The sequence below is a fragment of the Armigeres subalbatus genome, chromosome 3 (assembly GCF_024139115.2).
Source record: "Armigeres subalbatus isolate Guangzhou_Male chromosome 3, GZ_Asu_2, whole genome shotgun sequence".
In the NCBI taxonomy this organism is placed as follows: Eukaryota; Metazoa; Arthropoda; class Insecta; order Diptera; family Culicidae; genus Armigeres; species Armigeres subalbatus.
In genome coordinates this window covers 373010949-373032741 of record NC_085141.1, presented here as the reverse complement: position 1 = coordinate 373032741, position 21793 = coordinate 373010949, and the positions used below count along the sequence as shown (strand labels likewise).

General features: G+C 42.4%; 1 protein-coding gene and 1 long non-coding RNA gene across 2 annotated transcripts in view; one reads left to right on the top strand and one right to left on the bottom strand.

Moving 5' to 3' along the window:
* The window catches only part of LOC134226492 (G protein-coupled receptor kinase 1), a 543976-nt gene that overhangs the window by 428711 nt on the left and 93472 nt on the right, over nt 1–21793 (bottom strand). The window lies entirely within an intron of this gene.
* On the top strand, nt 1345–1889 carry LOC134223635 (uncharacterized). Its single transcript, XR_009982647.1, has 3 exons — nt 1345–1485; nt 1572–1644; nt 1723–1889. It is a non-coding gene; the product is annotated as an uncharacterized LOC134223635 (long non-coding RNA).

Genomic DNA, 21793 nt, shown 5'->3' with positions numbered 1-21793 from the left:
TGCTTCGATATAACGTACAATTCGATATAACGTACAACTTTGAAATCAATATGTACGTTATATCGAAGTTTACCTGTAGTTGGTCAGAATGGTGGTAGGTCATTTGGCATAAAGTCGTTTGGCATAAGGCCGTTTGGCATAAGGCCGTTTGGCATAAAAGTCGTTTGGCATAATGTCATTTGGCATAACGGCCATTTGGCATAATGGTCGTTTGGCATAATGGTCATTTGGCATAATAGTTGTGTAATCATCAATTTCGAAACTTATGCATAATATGTTCAATTATTTATAATTATTGTCACTTTAACATTATAAGAGAGTTTTAAATTGATTTTTCGAATTAAAATTCAGATTCTATCAAATCACTGCTACTGAAGGTACTTTGGTAGACTTTTTATTGTCTGCCTATTTCACTTCACTTCACGATAATCTTTTTACCTCTGAATAAGCAGCAAGATCGTCGTTGACTGAAACAAACTACAAAATACGGAAAGTCAAATAGCCAAATTGTAAGTGTTCAAGAGCAAAAACAATGTTACACAAAAAAAGGCAATACAAAGCAAATGAAGTTATTTCTGCATATATTCATCTCTTTAAAAACATACATTGTCGTTCATAAGTCTAAAAAGTATTCAAATAATGCATTTGTCAGGCATATCATAAATGAGGAGACAACACCTTCTTTCTATTAACATAGGTGGACAATGGAAATAATGCCTTCTTTAAATGAACGGTAACGGTTTATGGCAAACATAGGAGATAATGCCTTCTTAGAACCAACGCATTTGCTCAGTATAAAGCAAACAAAGGAGATAATGCCTTCTTCAGATGAATGCATTTGTCCAGTATTGTAACGAGCCTTCGGGTCGTTACAATTATTGTAAATATTATAATTGTTATTATTGTTCTTAGTTTCTTGTTAAATGTTTTCGTTTATATTTACGGTTAAAATAAATTAAATAGATTAAAGTTGATCAAATTTCGAGAATTAAAAAAAGATAAACCAGCCTAATGAGAAAAACGGAGATTCACCGCGGTATAGTTCATTGTGTTCATTTTCTGCATTCCCCTCAATAAAATGGTTAATGAGATCTAAGCCAGGTGGTGAGATACCGTGGAATCAAATTGCGTAAGCCACCCAAGATTGCTTGATCCCGCAAAATTTGCATATGAGCTTCGGCGTGCATCGACCTGTTGGGATTCCTTTGAAGTTTTGTTGACCTTTTCCGAAGTCCCTCTCACATGGACAGAAAGGTGGCTAATTTAGGCGGTTCGTGTGAAGAGACGCGAACATGCGCGAAAATGATTGTTAGAAGCATGAGAGCAGCCGTCGGTATCGCGAAATTACCTTCGTGATTTCCGGTGACGAAATTAATTCGGCGGTTAATCTGAGGATTATTGAAGTGATCAGATTCACTTCGAACTGATCCGTGGAAGAGGCAGGAGTGGCCCAAGTTGTTCTCGCGCCGTGGTAGTTACTTAAAGGTACAAATTACATTAAGTGATTTCAATCAGTGGATCTTTAGTAAAACCCTTTCCCAAAGAATTAATTCTTAAACCCTTTCCCATAGTTCTTAGATAGAGAGTCGTGTGTGCGTTAGTTACGATCGGTGTGTTATCGTGTGTGCTGGTGGTTTAAATCAGGTAAATTGTGCAATTTACATTCTGGTTATAGTGCAGTGCTGACACGTGCAACATGCAACGGTCTCTAAATGTGTTTAGATTCGTGACCACATCGCCACGACGCCCGAGACACCACAACGAACCGTCGAGGCCATTCTTGACCCCACCATCAGGCTGCGAGGTTTTCCCGGGGCACGCCGGAAGAGGGACGCGATCGCCAATCAACGCGCCCTAGGCAGGGCATCACCGAAGAAGAAGAGAGAAGAAGAAGAGAGAAGGCAACCGTTTTCCGTTCCGTTGGTGACGACCGTGCCGCGTCGCGCCTTAGATGAGACCGTAAGTTTTTCGATCCGGAGCAAAGCCATCCGTAGGCGACAACCGCAGTCGCAGCATCATCCGCTAGCCCAGCTAGCCCAACCGCCAACCCGCCAACGAAAATTACACATTAGATTTTGAGTGAAACCACACCAGGAGAGCACACACGATAGGAGGCTAGGGACCGACCGATTAGGCATTAATGGGAAAGGTATAGAACTGTAGAAGCGAAGAGATAGGCAAACAGTGAAAGCAATATGTACGATAGTATTAGTAAGCCGAAAGCTTAATAAAAATGGGATAAAAGCTCCGCTGCTCTATTCGACTACAGGAAATGTTTCAATAAACACTACAGACCAAAATTATTTGTAATCAATTTGTTATTTTGTTAATTGCTGTCCCGATGAAGTGAAACTGGTTGAGAGTATTTAATGTAGTTCGTTTTCGTTATAGTTCTTTTTGTAGTATTTTTCTACTGGGGAGGTTGGCTCCGAAACCAACCGGGCAACTCTGAAATCCGACGCGATTGGGTTGAGGAGAAATTTGGTCGCTTTACCAGTGATGATAAACCCCCTCCACACAGTTTCATCACTGGCCGACGGTTGTAATTAGGTAACTGGCAATTATTTTATTAAGCCGTTACTAGTAGCGTTCTTCACAGGCGCAATTTAAGTTAGCCACCTGTCTTCCATACTTAATTGGGATAAAAGGGAACCTTCGTCCTCTGAGGGTCTCAACGGTCGGGCACATTTTAACACGGTCGATGGTCTCCTACGGGAGTGGCGCATAAACCATCGTACTTTCCTACCTAAAAAGGGGAAGACGGTCCGGCGTACGGTTATAGTATAAGGCAAAGAGATAATGTAAAGGCAGGTAATGCCTTTTTCAAATGAACGCGTTTGCCCGGTTTATGGCAAACAGAATTGATAATGCCTTCTCTAGATGAACACATTTGCTGGATATAAGGCGAACAGAATTGGTAAAACCTTCTTTTAATGAACGCATTTTCCCGGTATAAGGCGAGCATAGGCGATAATGCCTTCTTTAAATGAACGCTTTTGTCGGTTTAATGCGAACAGAGATGATAATGCCTTGTTTAAATGAATGCATTTGACCGACATGAGGCGTACATATTTGATAATGCCTTCTTTAAATGAACGCATTTGCCCGATTTAAGGCAAACACAGGAGATGATGCCTTCTTTTAATTAACTCATTTGCTTTAAAGCGAACAAAGTTGAAAATGTCTGCTTTAAAAAAACGCGTTTGCCCGGTATGAGGCGAACAGAAGAGATAACACCTCCTTTAAATGATCGCGTTTGTAAAGTATAACGAAACAATGCCTGTTCTTTTCCATGGGAAGTACAAACAGAACGAACAGAAGAAATTGTCTCATTCTAGGGTCTTGTCGTCATGCCCTTCTTTTCACAGTAAAGTTTATCGCTGGAAAATTTCAGAAGCAACTTTTTCTACCCCTTTATTCTGTTTCAATACATGTTCGCAAGCTGTCTCAAGACCAGTCGATGTGGGCTGAACTTTCCTCCAGCTTCCTGCATAGGGGAGGAGAAGACCACCAGCTATCATCGAGAGAAAAAGTGGACTCATTGAAATTTCGAACGGTGTGGTATAGAAAATGAAGTATATTTTTGTTATAAAACAAAAATTAAGGAGGTTTTAAAAAAAATCACGGGGTTAGAATTTAAAAAGCACACAAAATAGACATGATATCTCCATTTTTTATTTTTTTTTTTCGAATAAGCAGTTAATGCTTAAGATTGTTGAATTTCTAACCCCACAAACTAAAAATTCTTTGAAGAAAAAAATTCTATAACGTTCTAGAGACATTTTAATTCTCATTTTCTATATCACGCCATGTCAAATTTCCATGGTTCAACTTTTTCTCTAAACTTTTCTGGGTAGCAGCACTGATGACGGAACCTTCCCCATTGAGCATGAGAACGTGCTTCGAAATTCTCACCTCAGCTTAAACAGCCTTCAAAATTGGCACATGACGTGTAATGGGAGTTTTTAGACCGAGAACTATTTGTTCTATACTGGTTTCAAACAGTTCGATTTGGATGAAACGAATCGCGACTCCAACACAGTGAACCTTGTAAAAGGGTCCAAAAATAAGTAAGGATCAACGATAAAAAATATGGTAAAAATTGTGTAATTTACTCAACTGGAGTCACCCTGCTATTAAATAAGTCGTAAAACAAGTAATAATCATTTTCATAAATTATGAATAAATTTCTATTGATTAAATTTTTCACTGAAATAAACTATAAACTTGAAATCGTGGCATTATGGATTATGGATATATGGGTAGTGTCATATAGTCGAAATGGTTCCTTCTTTCAATTCAGGAATTTGCTTGGTTTCAGACACGGGAAGATATTTCCCTTCTTTCAAAAGGTACATTTCCCCGGCAGACGGCAAGAGACGATATAATTTCTTCCTTCAAATCAGGTATTTTCTCGGCATAAGGAAAAGGAGATAATGATCCCTTTTTTTAAAGGATACATTAACCCAGAAGAAGCCAGATAGAATATGACTCCTACTTTCAATTCAATCATTTGGTTTGCTCGGTTCAATGCAAGGGGAAATATGATCCTTTTTTTGAAACCGTTTGCTCATAAAAGGGAGAAATATGCAAGGTTTATGGCTATCCCTTACATTAAAAAAAAACAATGTCAATTTAATTTAATGCTGATCTATCTTGCTGGTTGATGCGTCAACATTTCAAATGGTTCCGTTTTGACAGAAAGCTTCTCTATTCTTAATTTATCACGCCGTACAATTCAGTTCCCAATTATCATGTATTGCCCATATAAAAGAAACCACGTAACTGAATTGCTCAACAAATCTTATTTATCCATTAAACAGCTTAAATAATAATTATGCCAAATGACCTTAAGCGAAACGACCATTATGCCAAACGGCCGTTATGCCAAACGACATTATGCCAAACGACATTATGCCAAACGGCATTATGCCAAATGACTTTATGCCAAACGGGGTACAATCGGTCAGAATACCTGTCAAACTGATGTAGTGCTGCTAGTTTATCTTTTTTTACAACTTCAAAAAATCAAAAACTTCCTCTGACGTTTTTTCTATTTTATGCAATCGCTAAGTGTACCCCGGTATAGAAAACATAGACGTAATCCCACCTTAAAACATTTCACTGAACCTCGGTACCACTGTGGCAGAAGTCAGATGGCATCCAACAGTTTTGGTCCGGATAATAAACAACTTGCGAATAGCTAATTGATGAGCAATCAGAACCAACCTGGGGGTAACATTTGTATTTGTAATCAAAAAATGTTTGTTTTAAATTCGTATTAGAAATCTCTACTTCTATTCCCTTTTTTTCTACTAATCCACGTTCAATAAATAAAAAATCTTATCAGAAGTCAACTCAAATTAGTTTGAAAAATTGAAAGCATCTTCATCCTATTTGTCAATATAATTCAATTCTTACAATAAAATAAAGCAAAGGGGTATTCGTAACGAAAAGGTAAAATGAAATATAGGTTTGAAAAACACATAAATCTCACACCAAGTGAATAACTCCAACTTCTTTTTTTTTTCAACTCCAAAAGGGAAAGCCGCCGACCGTCGTCAATGTGCGTAGGTTGATTCATCTCCGGAAGAAGCTGGTGTGGTACCTACTCCATGCTAAACAGCACTAGGGAACTGATAACGCAGTTGAAAAGCTCGCTTGTGTAGGTAGGAGACTGCCTGCCTGCCTGCCTGCATCACATCATCATCACCATCATCATCTTCTCTGCTTCAGCAGAAGAAGGATTTTCATTTGATGAACGTTTGGAAGGACTCTCTCCCACAGCTTGCCCGGCCGCCGAGCCGTGCATATGGTGTCAGGCTTGATATATGTTCGCTGGGAATGTTCGGAATTTGAACGGTGATTTTTCGAATGAGCAGTTTGGTGCCGGACGAAAAATCCGGGGATGAACGGTTGGACACGGCATAATTTAGTGCCAGCTGCTGTCGGGCCTCGACAATGAGGTACAACGTGAGGCGAGACCGAAATGGAGAGATGTGAGTAAATTATAATTTTAAAAGGATGAATATGACACGGCATATACGTAGGTGGCTGTTTGTGCACCGGGCTGGTTAAACGGAACTCATCTGATGGAAAATTAAGCCATGGTTTAGCGAGCCCCATTAGCAGGTTGTCTGCCCCATGGTTATAAATTAGGGGTTTAGGATTAATTATTTTCCAGCCATTTGATGAAGGGTTTGCCTCATTAATACTAATTTAACCCGAAGTTGATCATCCGGAAAATACGCCGCATTAAGATAGAACCTAGTCCAACTAGTTGTCCGAAATTGGAGGAAAAAACTTTAATCAACTAAAATAGAAAAGTCCCACAAGTTTATAATTTTTGAATATGTGAAAACATAGTGATAGCTCATTTCAGATCTTTTCTAGTTCTTGCACAACAGAAGCTCAGTACTGCAATAAAGAATGCTTTCTTGGAATAATTTGTTTCCTGCCAAGCAATTTCCTACGAACCACTTGTTCGAAAACCTGCCCTGACTATATTTCTGTGTTTCCCACACGTTTTTTTATCCCATCCTGGCATTCAAATGTCATCGTCATTGTCGCGCAGGAAAGCAACCGATTCACCTTCTTCCTACCAACGCAAAACGTCCTCACGTTCCAAGTCGAGTTGCAAGAAGACGAAAAACCGACCAAGTAGGTCGGGGAACAACAGCCGTTAGCAGTGCCACGCAAAACCACTTCCCCGGGGCCCGTCGGAATGTTCATGGAAGGAACTCGCGGCGCAGAAAGACGGGTGGGTGGGTGTTTGATAAGCCCGCGAGTGTTTACCGAGGAAATTGGATGGATTGATTCCTGGTTCCCGCAGTTGCTGTTACCACTTTTTGTTGCTTTCAACATGTTGCGGTGGCAGCGGCACGGAAGCATTGCCGGCTCAACCAACACAATTTCTGCACCGCACGACTACATAACGATCCTGCGACACACACGATGATGGCAAGGATAACAACAATAAGAACTTGAAACAGGATGGGAGAGGGGCAAAATACGCTTCGTGGCAAAAAAATGATTTGAACAACATGCAGAAAAAAGTGTGCACAATATTTCAAAGCATTACATGTAATACGTGTATTCGAAACCATGTTTTGCTTCTAATTCAATTTAATTTACGAAAAAATCATCATTCCACGTGCGATCGCTTCAGCTCATATCCTTGCCTGCACTTGTGGCATGGCCTGCTGCTGTTTTGCGTAAGAGCAGAAGCGAAATCCATCTCCGGGCGGCATCGGTGGTGGAGTGGAGACAACGCGCAACGATGGCGCAGCGGCAGCGAAGCAGAGAAGACGACGATGACAAGGGATGTAATTTGAATATGAAATCCCGAGTTGGTGGGGTTTTCTGCTGTCACGGGGATACACGATTTATGCAAAGCTTTTCACAAGACGGTGACGGTGTTATGAGGGCAGAGAACAACGGCAAGTACCAAACCCGCAACGCAACGCTCGGCGTCATCAATCTTCGTGCAAAGCTCGTTTTCGGCTTGTGGTTAGTGAAGCAACGGCTTGGTATTGCCGCGGCATGGAAGATTTGTAATGTGAAGTCAATTCATGAAATCTTTGCCTTTCTCGTACACTAAATGTACGTAAAAGCTATGTTTAAAATTATGATTGAAACATGTTGCACGGAACTATAATTTCGGTTGTATGTACTTCTGATCAAAAATAAATCAAATCGAATGGCGACTCACGTACGATTGAATGATGCGGGACAAATATTGGCAGGATTTTGAACAAATCATTGAAGGATTTGAAATAAATCCTTCCCAGAATTTGGAACAAATCCATGCCAGGGGATGGAATAGATCTTCGCCAGGATTTAAGGCAAATCCTTGCCAGAATTTGGGGATTGGTAAGAATTTGTCTCAAATCCTGGCAATGATTTGTCTCGAATCCTGACAAGGATTTGACTCAAATCTTGACAAGGATTTGCTTCAAATCCTGACAAGGATTTGCCTCAAATCCTGACAAAGATTTGCCTCAAATCCTGACATGGATTTGCCTCAAATCCTGATAAGGATTTGCCCCAAATCCTGATAAGGATTTGCCCCAAATCCTGATAAGGATTTGCCCCACATCCTAATAAGGATTTGCCCCGAATCCTGATGAGGATTTGCCCAAAATCCTGATAAGGATTTGCCTCAAATCCTGACAAGGATTTGCCTCAAATCCTGACAAGGATTTGGCTAAAATCCTGACAAGGATTTGCCTCAAATCTTGACAAGGAGTTTCCTCAAATCCTGACAAAGATTTGCCTCAAATCCTGACAAGGATTTGCCTCAAATCCTGATAGGGATTTGCCTCAAATTCTGACATGGATTTGCCCCAAATCCTGATAAGGATTTGCCCCAAATCCTGAAAAGAATTTGCCCCGAATCCTGATGAGGATTTGCCCAAAATCCTGATAAGGATTTGCCTCAAATCCTGACAACGATTTGCCTCAAATCCTGACAAGGATTTGCCTCAAATCCTGACAAGGATTTGCCTCAAATCCTGACAAAGATTTGCCTCAAATCCTGACATGGATTTGCCCCAAATCCTGATGAGGATTTGCCCAAAATCCTGATAAGGATTCGCGCCGAATCCTGACAAGGATTTGCCCAAAATCCTGACAAAGATTTGCCTCAAATCCTGTCAAGGATTCGCCTCAAATCCTGACAAGGATTTGCCTCAAATCCTGACAAGGATTTGCCTCAAATCCTGACAAGGATTTGCCTCAAATCCTGACAAGGATTTGCCTCAAATCCTGACAAGGATTTGCCTCAAATCCTGACAAGGATTTGCCTCAAATCCTGACAAGGATTTGCCTCAAATCCTGACAAGGATTTGCCTCAAATCCTGACAAGGATTTGCCTCAAATCCTGACAAGGATTTGCCTCAAATCCTGACAAGGATTTGCCTCAAATCCTGACAAGGATTTGCCTCAAATCCTGACAAGGATTTGCCTCAAATCCTGACAAGGATTTGCCTCAAATCCTGACAAGGATTTGCCTCAAATCCTGACAAGGATTTGCCTCAAATCCTGATAAGGATTTGCCTCAAATCCTGACAAGGATTTGCCTCAAATCCTGGCAAGGATTTGCCTCAAATCCTGACAAGGATTTGTCTCAAATCCTGACAAGGATATGCCTCAAATCCTGACAAGGATTTGTCTCAAATCCTGACAAGGATTTGCCTCAAATCCTGACAAGGATTTGCCTCAAATCCTGACAAGGATTTGCCTCAAATCCTGACAAGGATTTGCCTCAAATCCTGACAAGGATTTGCCTCAAATCCTGACAAGGATTTGCCTCAAATCCTGACAAGGATTTGCCTCAAATCCTGACAAGGATTTGCCTCAAATCCTGACAAGGATTTGCCTCAAATCCTGACAAGGATTTGCCTCAAATCCTGACAAGGATTTGCCTCAAATCCTGACAAGGATTTGCCTCAAATCCTGACAAGGATTTGCCTCAAATCCTGACAAGGATTTGCCTCAAATCCTGACAAGGATTTGCCTCAAATCCTGATAAGGATTTGCCTCAAATCCTGATAAGGATTTGCCTCAAATCCTGACAAGGATTTGCCTCAAATCCTGACAAGGATTTGCCTCAAATCCTGACAAGGATTTGTCTCAAATCCTGACAAGGATATGCCTCAAATCCTGACAAGGATTTGTCTCAAATCCTGACAAGGATTTGCCTCAAATCCTGACAAGGATTTGCCTCAAATCCTGACAAGGATTTGCCTCAAATCCTGACAAGGATTTGCCTCAAATCCTGACAAGGATTTGCCTCAAATCCTGACAAGGATTTGCCTCAAATCCTGACAAGGATTTGCCTCAAATCCTGACAAGGATTTGCCTCAAATCCTGACAAGGATTTGCCTCAAATCCTGACAAGGATTTGCCTCAAATCCTGACAAGGATTTGCCTCAAATGCTGACAAAGATTTGCCTCACATCCTGACAAGGATTTGCCTCAAATCCTGACATGGATTTGCCCCAAACCCTGATAAGGATTTGCCCCAAATCCTGATAAGAATTTGCCCCGAATCCTGATGAGTATTTGCCCAAAATCCTGATAAGGATTTGCCTCAAATCCTGACAAGGATTTGCCTCAAATCCTGACATGGATTTGCCTCAAATCCTGACAAGGATTTGCCTCAAATCCTGACAAGGATTTGTCTCAAATCCTGACAAGGATTTGCCTCAAATCCTGACTAGGATTTGCCTCAAATCCTGACAAAGATTTGCCTCAAATCACGACAAAGATTTGTCTCAAATCCTGATAGGGATTTGCCTCACATCCTGACAAGGATTTGCCTCAAATCCTGACATGGATTTGCCCCAAACCCTGATAAGGATTTGTCCCAAATCCTGATAAGAATTTGCCCCGAATCCTAATGAGGATTTGCCCAAAATCCTGATAAGGATTTGCCTCAAATCTTGACAACGATTTGCCTCAAATCCTGACAAGGATTTGCCTCAAATCCTGACAAGGATTTGCCTCAAATCCTGACAAGGATTTGCCTCAAATGCTGACAAAGATTTGCCTCAAATCCTGACAAGGATTTGCCTCACATCCTGACAAGGATTTGCCTCACATCCTGACAAGGATTTGCCTCAAATCCTGACATGGATTTGCCCCAAATCCTGATAAGGATTTGCCCAAAATCATGATAAGAATTTGCGCCGAATCCTGATGAGGAAATGCCCAAAATCCTGATAAAGATTTGAGGCAAATCTCGACAAATATTTGCCTCAAATCCTGACAAGGATTTGCCTCAAATCCTGACAAGGATTTGCCTCAAATCCTGACAAGGATTTGCCTCAAATCCTGACAAGGATTTGCCTCAAATCCTGCTAAGGATTTGCCTCAAATCCTGACAAGGATTTGCCTCAAATCCTGACAAGGATTTGCCTCAAATCCTGACAAGGATTTGCCTCAAATCCTGACAAGGATTTGCCTCAAATCCTAACAAAGATTTGCCTCAAATCCTGACAAAGATTTGCCTCAAATCCTGACAAGGATTTGCCTCAAATCCTGACAAGGATTTGCCTCAAATCCTGACAAGGATTTGCCTCAAATCCTGACAAGGATTTGCCACAAATCCTGACAAGGATTTGCCACAAATCCTGACAAGGATTTGCCACAAATCCTGACAAGGATTTGCCACAAATCCTGACAAGGATTTGCCACAAATCCTGACAAGGATTTGCCACAAATCCTGACAAGGATTTGCCTCAAATCCTAACAAAGATTTGCCTCAAATACTGACAAAGATTTGCCTCAAATCCTGACAAGGATTTGCCTCAAATCCTGACAAGGATTTGCCTCAAATCCTGACAAGGATTTGCCTCAAATGCTGACAAAGATTTGCCTCAAATCCTGACAAGGATTTGCCCCACATCCTGACAAGGATTTGCCTCAAATCCTGACATGGATTTGCCCCAAATCCTGATAAGGATTTGCCCTAAATCATGATAAGAATTTGCGCCGAATCCTGATGAGGAAATGCCCAAAATCGTGATAAAGATTTGAGGCAAATCCTGACAAAGATTTGCCTCAAATCCTGACAAGGATTTGCCTCAAATCCTGACAAGGATTTGCCTCAAATCCTGACAAGGATTTGCCTCAAATCCTGACAAGGATTTGCCCAAAATCCTGACAAGGATTTGCCTCAAATCCTGACAAGGATTTGCCTCAAATCCTGATAAGGATTAGCCTCAAATGCTGATAAGGATTTGCCTCAAATCCTGATAAGGATTTGCCTCAAACCCTGACAAGGATTTGCCTCAAACCCTGACAAGGATTTGCCTCAAATCCTGACAAGGATTTGCCTCAAATCCTGACAAGGATTTGCCTCAAATCCTGACAAGGATTTGCCTCAAATCCTGACAAGGATTTGCCTCAAATCCTGACAAGGATTTGCCTCAAATCCTGACAAGGATTTGCCTCAAATCCTGACAAGGATTTGCCTCAAATCCTGACAAGGATTTGCCTCAAATCCTGACAAGGATTTGCCTCAAATCCTGACAAGGATTTGCCTCAAATCCTGACAAGGATTTGCCTCAAATCCTGACAAGGATTTGCCTCAAATCCTGACAAGGATTTGCCTCAAATCCTGACAAGGATTTGCCTCAAATCCTGACAAGGATTTGCCTCAAATCCTGATAAGGATTTGCCTCAAATCCTGATAAGGATTTGCCTCAAATCCTGATAAGGATTTGCCTCAAATCCTGATAAGGATTTGCCTCAAATCCTGATAAGGATTTGCCTCAAATCCTGATAAGGATTTGCCTCAAATCCTGATAAGGATTTGCCTCAAATCCTGACAAGGATTTGCCTCAAATCCTGACAAGGATTTGCCTCAAATCCTGACAAGGATTTGCCTCAAATCCTGACAAGGATTTGCCTCAAATCCTGACAAGGATTTGCCTCAAATCCTGACAAGGATTTGCCTCAAATCCTGACAAGGATTTGCCTCAAATCCTGTTAAGGATTTGCCTCAAATCCTGACAAGGATTTGCCTCAAATCCTGACAAGGATTTGCCTCAAATCCTGACAAGGATTTGCCTCAAATCCTGACAAGGATTTGCCTCAAATCCTGACAAGGATTTGCCTCAAATCCTGACAAGGATTTGCCTCAAATCCTGACAAGGATTTGCCTCAAATCCTGACAAGGATTTGCCTCAAATCCTGACAAGGATTTGCCTCAAATCCTGACAAGGATTTGCCTCAAATCCTGACAAGGATTTGCCTCAAATCCTGACAAGGATTTGCCTCAAATCCTGACAAGGATTTGCCTCAAATCCTGACAAGGATTTGCCTCAAATCCTGACAAGGATTTGCCTCAAATCCTGACAAGGATTTGCCTCAAATCCTGACAAGGATTTGCCTCAAATGCTGACAAAGATTTGCCTCACATCCTGACAAGGATTTGCCTCAAATCTTGACATGGATTTGCCCCAAATCCTGATAAGGATTTGCCCAAAATCATGATAAGAATTTGCGCCGAATCCTGATGAGGAAATGCCCAAAATCCTGATAAAGATTTGAGGCAAATCCTGACAAAGATTTGTCTCAAATCCTGACAAGGATTTGCCTCAAATCCTGATAAGGATTTGCCTCAAATCCTGACAAGGATTTGCCTCAAATCCTGACAAGGATTTGCCTCAAATCCTGATAAGGATTTGCCTCAAACCCTGACAAGGATTTGCCTCAAATTCTGACAAGGATTTGCCTCAAATCCTGACAAGGATTTGCCTCAAATCCTGACAAGGATTTGCCTCAAATCCTGACAAGGATTTGCCTCAAATCCTGACAAGGATTTGCCTCAAATCCTGACAAGGATTTGCCTCAAATCCTGACAAGGATTTGCCTCAAATCCTGACAAGCATTTGCCTCAAATCCTGACAAGGATTTGCCTCAAATCCTGACAACGATTTGCCTCAAATCCTGACAAGGATTTGCCTCAAATCCTGACAAGGATTTGCCTCAAATCCTGACAAGGATTTGCCTCAAATCCTGACAAGGATTTGCCTCAAATCCTGATAAGGATTTGCCTCAAATCCTGACAAGGATTTGCCTCAAATCCTGACAAGGGTTTGCCTCAAATCCTGACAAGGATTTGCCTCAAATCCTGACAAGGATTTGCCTCAAATCCTGACAAGGATTTGCCTCAAATCCTGACAAGGATTTGCCTCAAATCCTGACAAGGATTTGCCTCAAATCCTGATAAGGATTTGCCTCAAATCTTGACAACGATTTGCCTCAAATCCTGACAAGGATTTGCCTCAAATGCTGACAAAGATTTGCCTCAAATCCTGACAAGGATTTGCCTCACATCCTGACAAGGATTTGCCTCAAATCCTGACATGGATTTGCCCCAAATCCTGATAAGGATTTGCCCAAAATCATGATAAGAATTTGCGCCGAATCCTGATGAGGAAATGCCCAAAATCCTGATAAAGATTTGAGGCAAATCCTGACAAAGATTTGCCTCAAATCCTGACAAGGATTTGCCTCAAATCCTGACAAGGATTTGCCTCAAATCCTGACAAGGATTTGCCTCAAATCCTGACAAGGATTTGCCTCAAATCCTGACAAGGATTTGCCTCAAATCCTGACAAGGATTTGCCTCAAATCCTGACAAGGATTTGCCTCAAATCCTGACAAGGATTTGCCTCAAATCCTGACAAGGATTTGCCTCAAATCCTGACAAGGATTTGCCTCAAATCCTGACAAGGATTTGCCTCAAATCCTGACAAGGATTTGCCTCAAATCCTGACAAGGATTTGCCTCAAATCCTGACAAGGATTTGCCTCAAATCCTGACAACGATTCCTAATTTTCAACTTCCGTAAATAAGTTGACAAGTGACAGATTCCAGTCAAATGTTGTGATCTCTTGGGTTCTCAAATCATGACTAAATTGAGACTTCGAATCTGTTTTTGAATTTTTCAAGTGGATTTGGATTAAAATTAATTTTGGACGAAATATTCTCAAATGCTTAAATTGGTTTTCTTCAGTAGAATACCAAAATAATCTAATTTTCAAATCCAATATCTTTCTAAGAACGTTCATCACACATCAGGAAACGGTTTCACTTCTTCCGTTTTGAATTTCTTTACTCTGAGTCCAGAGAACAACCAATTTTCCTCTTCGACGACTTTGCTTTCTTGCACAACAACATTCATAGGTAGGTACCCCAGTTCTACTACTGCTGTTATGGCTGTCCTACCCGTCACCATCATCATCATCGTCGTCATATGTGACAATCTGCGCTCTCCACTCCTAAACCGGGGGGGAATCCGGAAGATACGGGATTATTTGCTTTCCATCATCGTCGTCAGCTACTAACTCACCCGGTCGCGTCGTCGTCGTGAAGAGGACCTCCGATCCCAGCTAACCAGTTGGGCGGTCGCCCTGATTGTCGTCATCCATCCATTTGTTGACTTGGGTTCCACCACGACACAACGCCACTACTCGAAAGATTGATGAGTAAGGCACTTCCCTTGGTAATGCAGCTACGACCTGCTACCACCGCACCCGGGCCGGCCTTTCCGTCCGGGACCGCCCAGTTCGGAAAGTGCACACATCGTTACCGAGAAGTAGGCACACAAACAACAAGTGCTGCCGCTGTCAGGTTGCTTCACCCGGACGATCGGAACATACCGTTGGAAAAGCACTTTACCGGCATATGGCACCCGACGATGGCGGCGGGGACGCGGGGCTACGGAGAAACTTTAGTTTGCATAAACAAATTTTGCGTACTTGCAGCGATGACGGTGACAGCCGGCAGCGTCGATGGAGTTGGCCTAATCGATTTACTCGAGTGAGTGTATCAAGAAAGGAGGGAGGGACTTACTATCTAGTATGGAGGCTGCTAGCAGTTGACGAAACTGAGTTAAATTGAATTCAATGGACATGGAGAACAAGGTAAAGGTAAAAAAACTCAATGGAACTTCAAAAAACATTTCCGTGGAAATTTGGAAGAAAATTTCCGTAGAATTTCGGCAGAATGTCCCGTCTAAATTCGGAAGATACTCTCGTGAAAACCCGGAAGTATTTCTTCATGAAAATTCAGTAGAATTACTCGTGGATATTTGAAAACTGTGTCTCTGTGTCCCATTCGAACTATGCAAAGGCTTAGCAAAATTTGTTCGGTTTACTCGTTGCTATGGTGCCAGCACGTGACTGTGCCTCATGACCTAATGGAAATCAACCACATCTAACTTGTAACAAATACAAAATCCCACTAATAGGGTTTATTTAGTAGATAGAATAACAAATTCAACAGTATTGATTCAATTTAGCGCAGTATTGCGCTCCACCCATTTTTTACAAAAATTACGCCCCCATTTGCGTTCATAATTGAATTTCTCGCTCTTCCACTGCCGCTGTCGGTTCCAATACTGCCGTGGGATTCGACATTTATGGACAGAAAAAAAATCAATTACAGATCCCAGCAGTCACGCAGAAAAACACAACTGTCAGGATCCATCCACTCAAATTGGTCCCGGTCTAAATGGGTCTTCCCGTGTCCAATTCACCCAGGAATCGCCATTACCATGGCTCGTGCTGCTACCAAATGTAACACACTAAAAATTAATGAACCAAACAACAATGACATTTTGGCGGCAGTCAGTCAGTGGCGGCGACATCGACAGAGAAGCCAACGTGGTGGATGACTTCTTTTTGACCCGAGTCAATTTTACAAGCGCGCGCTTTGGATTGGATCGGATCAAAAATAAATGAGATTAACATGTATGTTTGGATGTCATAATAAAAAAAACAAAAGCGAACCAAAACGGAAGATTGATGTCCGGACCAAGGGCCTCATACGCCTGTCACTGGCGAACAAAGCTCGTGTACTCTGCATCGAAGCTTAGAACCGGTGTTAGGGCGCAATCGTTAATGTGAACATTTTTATATTCGGTTAGTCACTGCAAATAAATTCTTTTTCGAGTCCCTATAATCAAGCTGGTATCTCAAGCATACCACATCGTTATATTGCTGCATGATTGAGTGTTTAATTTTGATAAAATATCGAAAACAAAAGTGTGCATAAAAATTGCCTCGCCATAACAAAAAGGTGGTAAAGAATTAACACTGTTGTTTACAGTTTAGAACCAAATCCAGATGTCGCACATGTTGGGGTAGGGATTCAGTGCTCCACCTTCTCCCCCTGGTCCGGACTGAAACCGTATTATTGCGGTGCACATATGGCACGTCGTCGTCGGAACATTTTGCACTTATTGCAACCATACATTTTTATTTGTAGTTTAATGGTTGGAGTGTGTGGGCGTGATTGTGTGTGCTTCCATTCATGTGGGTATGCTCACAAAGGAGGCGATGATTCGGCACCGTTCGAGTTGTTACCCATGGTTACCAACCATGAGCGGTTCTTTTTTTCCCACTTCAGACCGTTTGTGTGTTTGTGTGGAGGCATTATCATAAAATCGATAAACATGACCATTAAAATTTTACATTGATGCTCCGGTGGTAAATGTCACCGCGGTTTTCGCCAGATACGGAGATGGCGGGAGCGCTTATACGATCCACAGCAACAGCACTGGCTTATCGCAACAACGGGTGGTGTTTGCACGGAGGTTATTAAATTTTATATGACTTCCAGATGCAACCCGTTTTTGGAATTAAATATTAAAATTATGGTCGTGTGTCCTGTTTCATACGCGAAGTCGCTAAATTGCAGTTTCAATTAGGTGTCCATTGCATTGCATAAATTGAACCGAGTTAGCATAAGCCTAACGATAAAATCATAAAATGTCAAATGGTGTCATTATCGAACAGCTAATAAACGTCTATTGACATTGTGACAGCTCTCGTAGTGCGGCCACCACGTACGATATGTAATTGCGGCAATTGTCAATAAGTTCAATTTAATTTTTATCAGTAGCGCCCAAACACATACACACTGTAAGCAAATTCCATTTTCCCTGTATTCCACAATCCAGCACGGTCGATGTAAAATGTTTACAAACCGCCACCGACCGCCAATCGGCAGCAAACATTAGCACCTGATCAATTAGGTGGGAAGGGCCGTTACACAAATTCAGCTGTACCCTTTTCCGTGGCACGTTTGGATAGCTTCAATTATTAACGCAAATTGAGACGTAATTTTGTGGGAAAACTGTTTCAATGTTTGGACTACACATGATTTTTGTTGTTGTAAATAAGTAAAAATAATACCTGCGTATTGACGAAGGCAATTACATTTATTGATTGAGCTCGACATGGACATGGACATGGAAATCCATTATTGCTTGGCAGCATATTTTTAAAAACGATGAACATAGATGGTCAAAATTGAAAAATTCCATGCGAATGAGCATGAGCATGAGCATGATGACCGTCCATTTCGTAGTTGCTACTCCGTGATTGACCAGAATCAATCGCATTTGCACAGGGAGCCAATGGATGAAAGTAAGGGCACAGTCCGAGAGTTCTAGTATTTTGAATGGTCGATAACAGCGCTGGCCACGTCCTCACGGTCAATCGGGGATGGGAAGGAATTGATGAAGCAATCACTCGCCCACTGCAAGCTGAGAAGACCTCTGCACTCGCCACGAGTTTCTGCGTAATTTTATTGGAATCTAGGGGTTAGGTTCTATGGCAGAGGTTCGTCTTAGTTAACGAGTTGCCAATGTGATAGATAGATGAAAGGGTGGTGTGTACATTCTGATTGGTTACCGAAACGAGCTTTTTCGCTCACTTCAAATTCTACCTGTAGCCTGCTAGAACTAATCAAGCTGTAGGTATAGGGATAGAGGATGGAAACGGTATGAAAGCCCATTTCCAGTTCTAGCGATTGCTAGAGCATAAGAAATATATGAAAAGATACCAAGTAAGAGGAATGGAACGGGCATGGGATTGAACCCACGACCTCCCGCTGATAAGGCAGAAACGGTAGCCACTAGACTACCGAGCTCGTCTAATTTAAAAATTCCATGCAAAATGTACGAAAAACCATTTCATCAAAAATTTAGTTTTGATTTTAAAAGTATTTTACAGTCAAACCTCCATGCGTCGATGTTCTATAACTCAATATCAACTCATGGAAATTTTGCCATATTGAAAAATATTCTCTCTATCTATCTATCTATCTATCTATCTATCTATCTATCTATCTATCTATCTATCTATCTATCTATCTATCTATCTATCTATCTATCTATCTATCTATCTATCTATCTATCTATCTATCTATCTATCTATCTATCTATCTACACTGTTAGAACGAATCATGTACATTTACATCAAATATCATGCACATAATTGGAGCATGATGAACGATAGAAATTTACATTTCATTTTATCTTTACATCACTATTCATCTGTTGTTTTAAATTTACATGTTCTATTTTATGCCATATAAATAAAAAAAAATTGGTTAACATGAGAATCGAACTCAGGTCCGCAGAGTGATAGTCCGTTCTGATACCACTCTACCGTCTTCACTTCTTGAAATCGATGTTGTCTAAAGAGTAACAGGTTCTGAGTTATGACGATTCAAACCTACAGTATCGAACCCGTCGTGATCGGGTTCTGGTTAGGTAATGTAAATTTACATGCTCTGAGTAGGCGCATGCGCACCGTCAAGGGGGAATATCTGACTGGATGAAGTGCAAGAATTTGAAGTTTTTTCCAACGATTTAAGTAAACGCCTGATGAAGTACACCGATGAAATGCAGCATCATGGATGCTGTTTTTTAGTCGTAATGAAAAATCTTCACTTTAGTATGACGGTGGTCGAAATCGAAGGTTTCCCGCTGCATTTGCAGCTGCCTTGATGGAATTGTTTGTTTTGTTTACATTCTACCGAGATCGTCGCAAGCGTGGCCATCTACAGTTTCGGTTCACATAATATCATGTAAACTTAATTGTTTATAAATGAATTTTCAGGGTGAATAAAGTATTGTTTTCAATAAAGTGTAGTAATAATTGTAAGGTGATGTATTTATACGGTTTAATTCATGCTCTGTTTATGTGCATGATTTTCAACGCGTAATTACATTGAGAAAACGATTACATGATCTGCATTTACATTAGTTTTATTGATTACATTACCAGTAAAAGTCAAATTTTTTTGCTGTGTATCTATCTATCTATCTATCTATCTATCTATCTTTTTTTTTTTTTTGCAAGGGTTAAAGGCCATCAAAAATCTGCGCGACAGACACCTCGAGCATCCACACTATGCTCGAAGGCGAACAGGGATGGGCTCCTCCCGACCTGCTAAAAATGTGCCTCCCGGATAAACCGGGTCCCTTATCCTCCTTGCCTCGATCCCCCCGGGACCACTGGATGCTGCGACTACTTCGGGGGGGGCTGTGCTCATGCACTTCTTCTAAAATTCCGGCCCCTAGCTTAGGCTAGTTCGCCGACTGGCTTGCTGAGATCCACTGCTATGTTGTTTCGATCCCTCGGTGGTTGTGCCACAAACTTCCTCACTGAATCCTCCTGACTTCCCCGGCGTCGAGGGTGGTCCACCAGTTCCGGTGAAGGAAACTTCCGCACTGATGGTGCCCTGACTACCGGCGGCTATCGCAGGGGACGCTTTCGCGCATTGCGCCGTCTTCGTCTTCGGGTTGCAGAGGTGGTCCGACAGTTCCGGTGGTGGATAACGTCCGCACTGGCGGTGCCCTACATACCCGAAGCACTTCCTTCTTCTTTCTTCTTTCTTCAGCAGGTTGGCAATTCGAGTGCCGAGGTCGGTCCAACGATTCCGGTTGGCAGAAGACTTCCGGTTCACTGGCGCCCCGACGACCCGAGACCAAACACTGCTCACTGTGCTGGATTTTGCTCCAAACCGACGCTTACTTGCTGGTCCCTTCTCCATCGACGCTGCAGCTCTGACATTATTTGTGTCACGACTCTGGTTACCGCATGCCACGTACCTTCATCGCGACACATTCGCTCTGCGATGTTGTCCGCCCTTATGGCAGGCATTCTCCTACGTGCCTCCGCAAACCTCGGGCAGTCGAATATCACGTGCTCTGGAGTCTCCTCTACGTTGATACACGCCGGGCAGAATGGCGATGACGCATGGCCACACCGGTGCAAATATTGGCGGAAACAACCGTGTCCGGACAGGAACTGTGTCTAGGTAAAAGTTCACCTCACCATGCTCCCTGTTCACCCACGTCGACACATTGGGGATGAGCCGATGGGTCCACCTTCCATTATCCGCATTGTCCCACTCCTGCTGCCACTTCACCATAGAGTCCAGTCTCACCGCCTTCCTCACATTTCTGGTATCCCTCCGTTGGTAGCACTCGATGTCCTCTGCTAGGGTTATGCAGACTGGAATCATCCCTGCGATAACGCAAACTGCCTCCGACGAAATAGTTCGGTACGCACTCGCGACTCGAATGGCCATTAGACGAAACACGCTATTTAGCTTCCTCCGGTTACGTTTCGTCTTGAGCGCAGCTCCCCAGGCTGGAACTCCGTACCTTAGTATCGAGGATGATACTGACGCAAGAAGACGCCTACTGCTGCCTTTCGGACCGCCGACGTTCGGCATGATCCTTGCTAACGCACTGATCATTTGAGCCGCCTTTTCACAGGAATAGTCCACGTGGGTGTTGAAGTTCAACCGGTCATCAATCATACTCCTAGATGTCTCAGAGTCCGCACCGACGGGATGTCGTGCCCTCCGATGGTAATCTGCATCCGCTGGATTACTTTGCAGTTGCTGACCAGCATCACTTCCGTTTTGTGATGAGCCAGCTGCAGCTTGACTCCATTCATCCAGGTTTCTACTGCGTCGGTCGCTTCCGCCACCAGAATTTCCACCTCCTCCAGTGACTTACCGGTTATCGTTAGGACGACATCATCCGCGAATCCGTAAATCTTTACACCTTTGGGCAACTTCAGCATCAGCACCCCGTTGTACATCACATTCCATAACGTCGGGCCTAGTATGGACCCTTGTGGAACGCCCGCCGTAACCCTGATCGACTTCTGCCCGGAGTTCGTGTCGTAAACCAGAATCCGGTTCAGGAAGTAGCTCCTAAGGATCTTACACAGGAAGTCGGGGATTCGCATTCCATGCAGCGCTGCGGCTATGGCCTCCCAGCTGGCACTATTGAACGCGTTTTTGACGTCAATCGTCACTACCGCGCAGAACCGATTGCCGCTCCTCTTCTTCTTGGATGCCCTCTCTGCATCTTCAATGACTGCCCTGATTGCATCCACAGTCGATCTGCCCTTGCGGAATCCGAACTGTTTTTCCGATAAGCCAGTCTCACCCTCCGTGTAAGCCT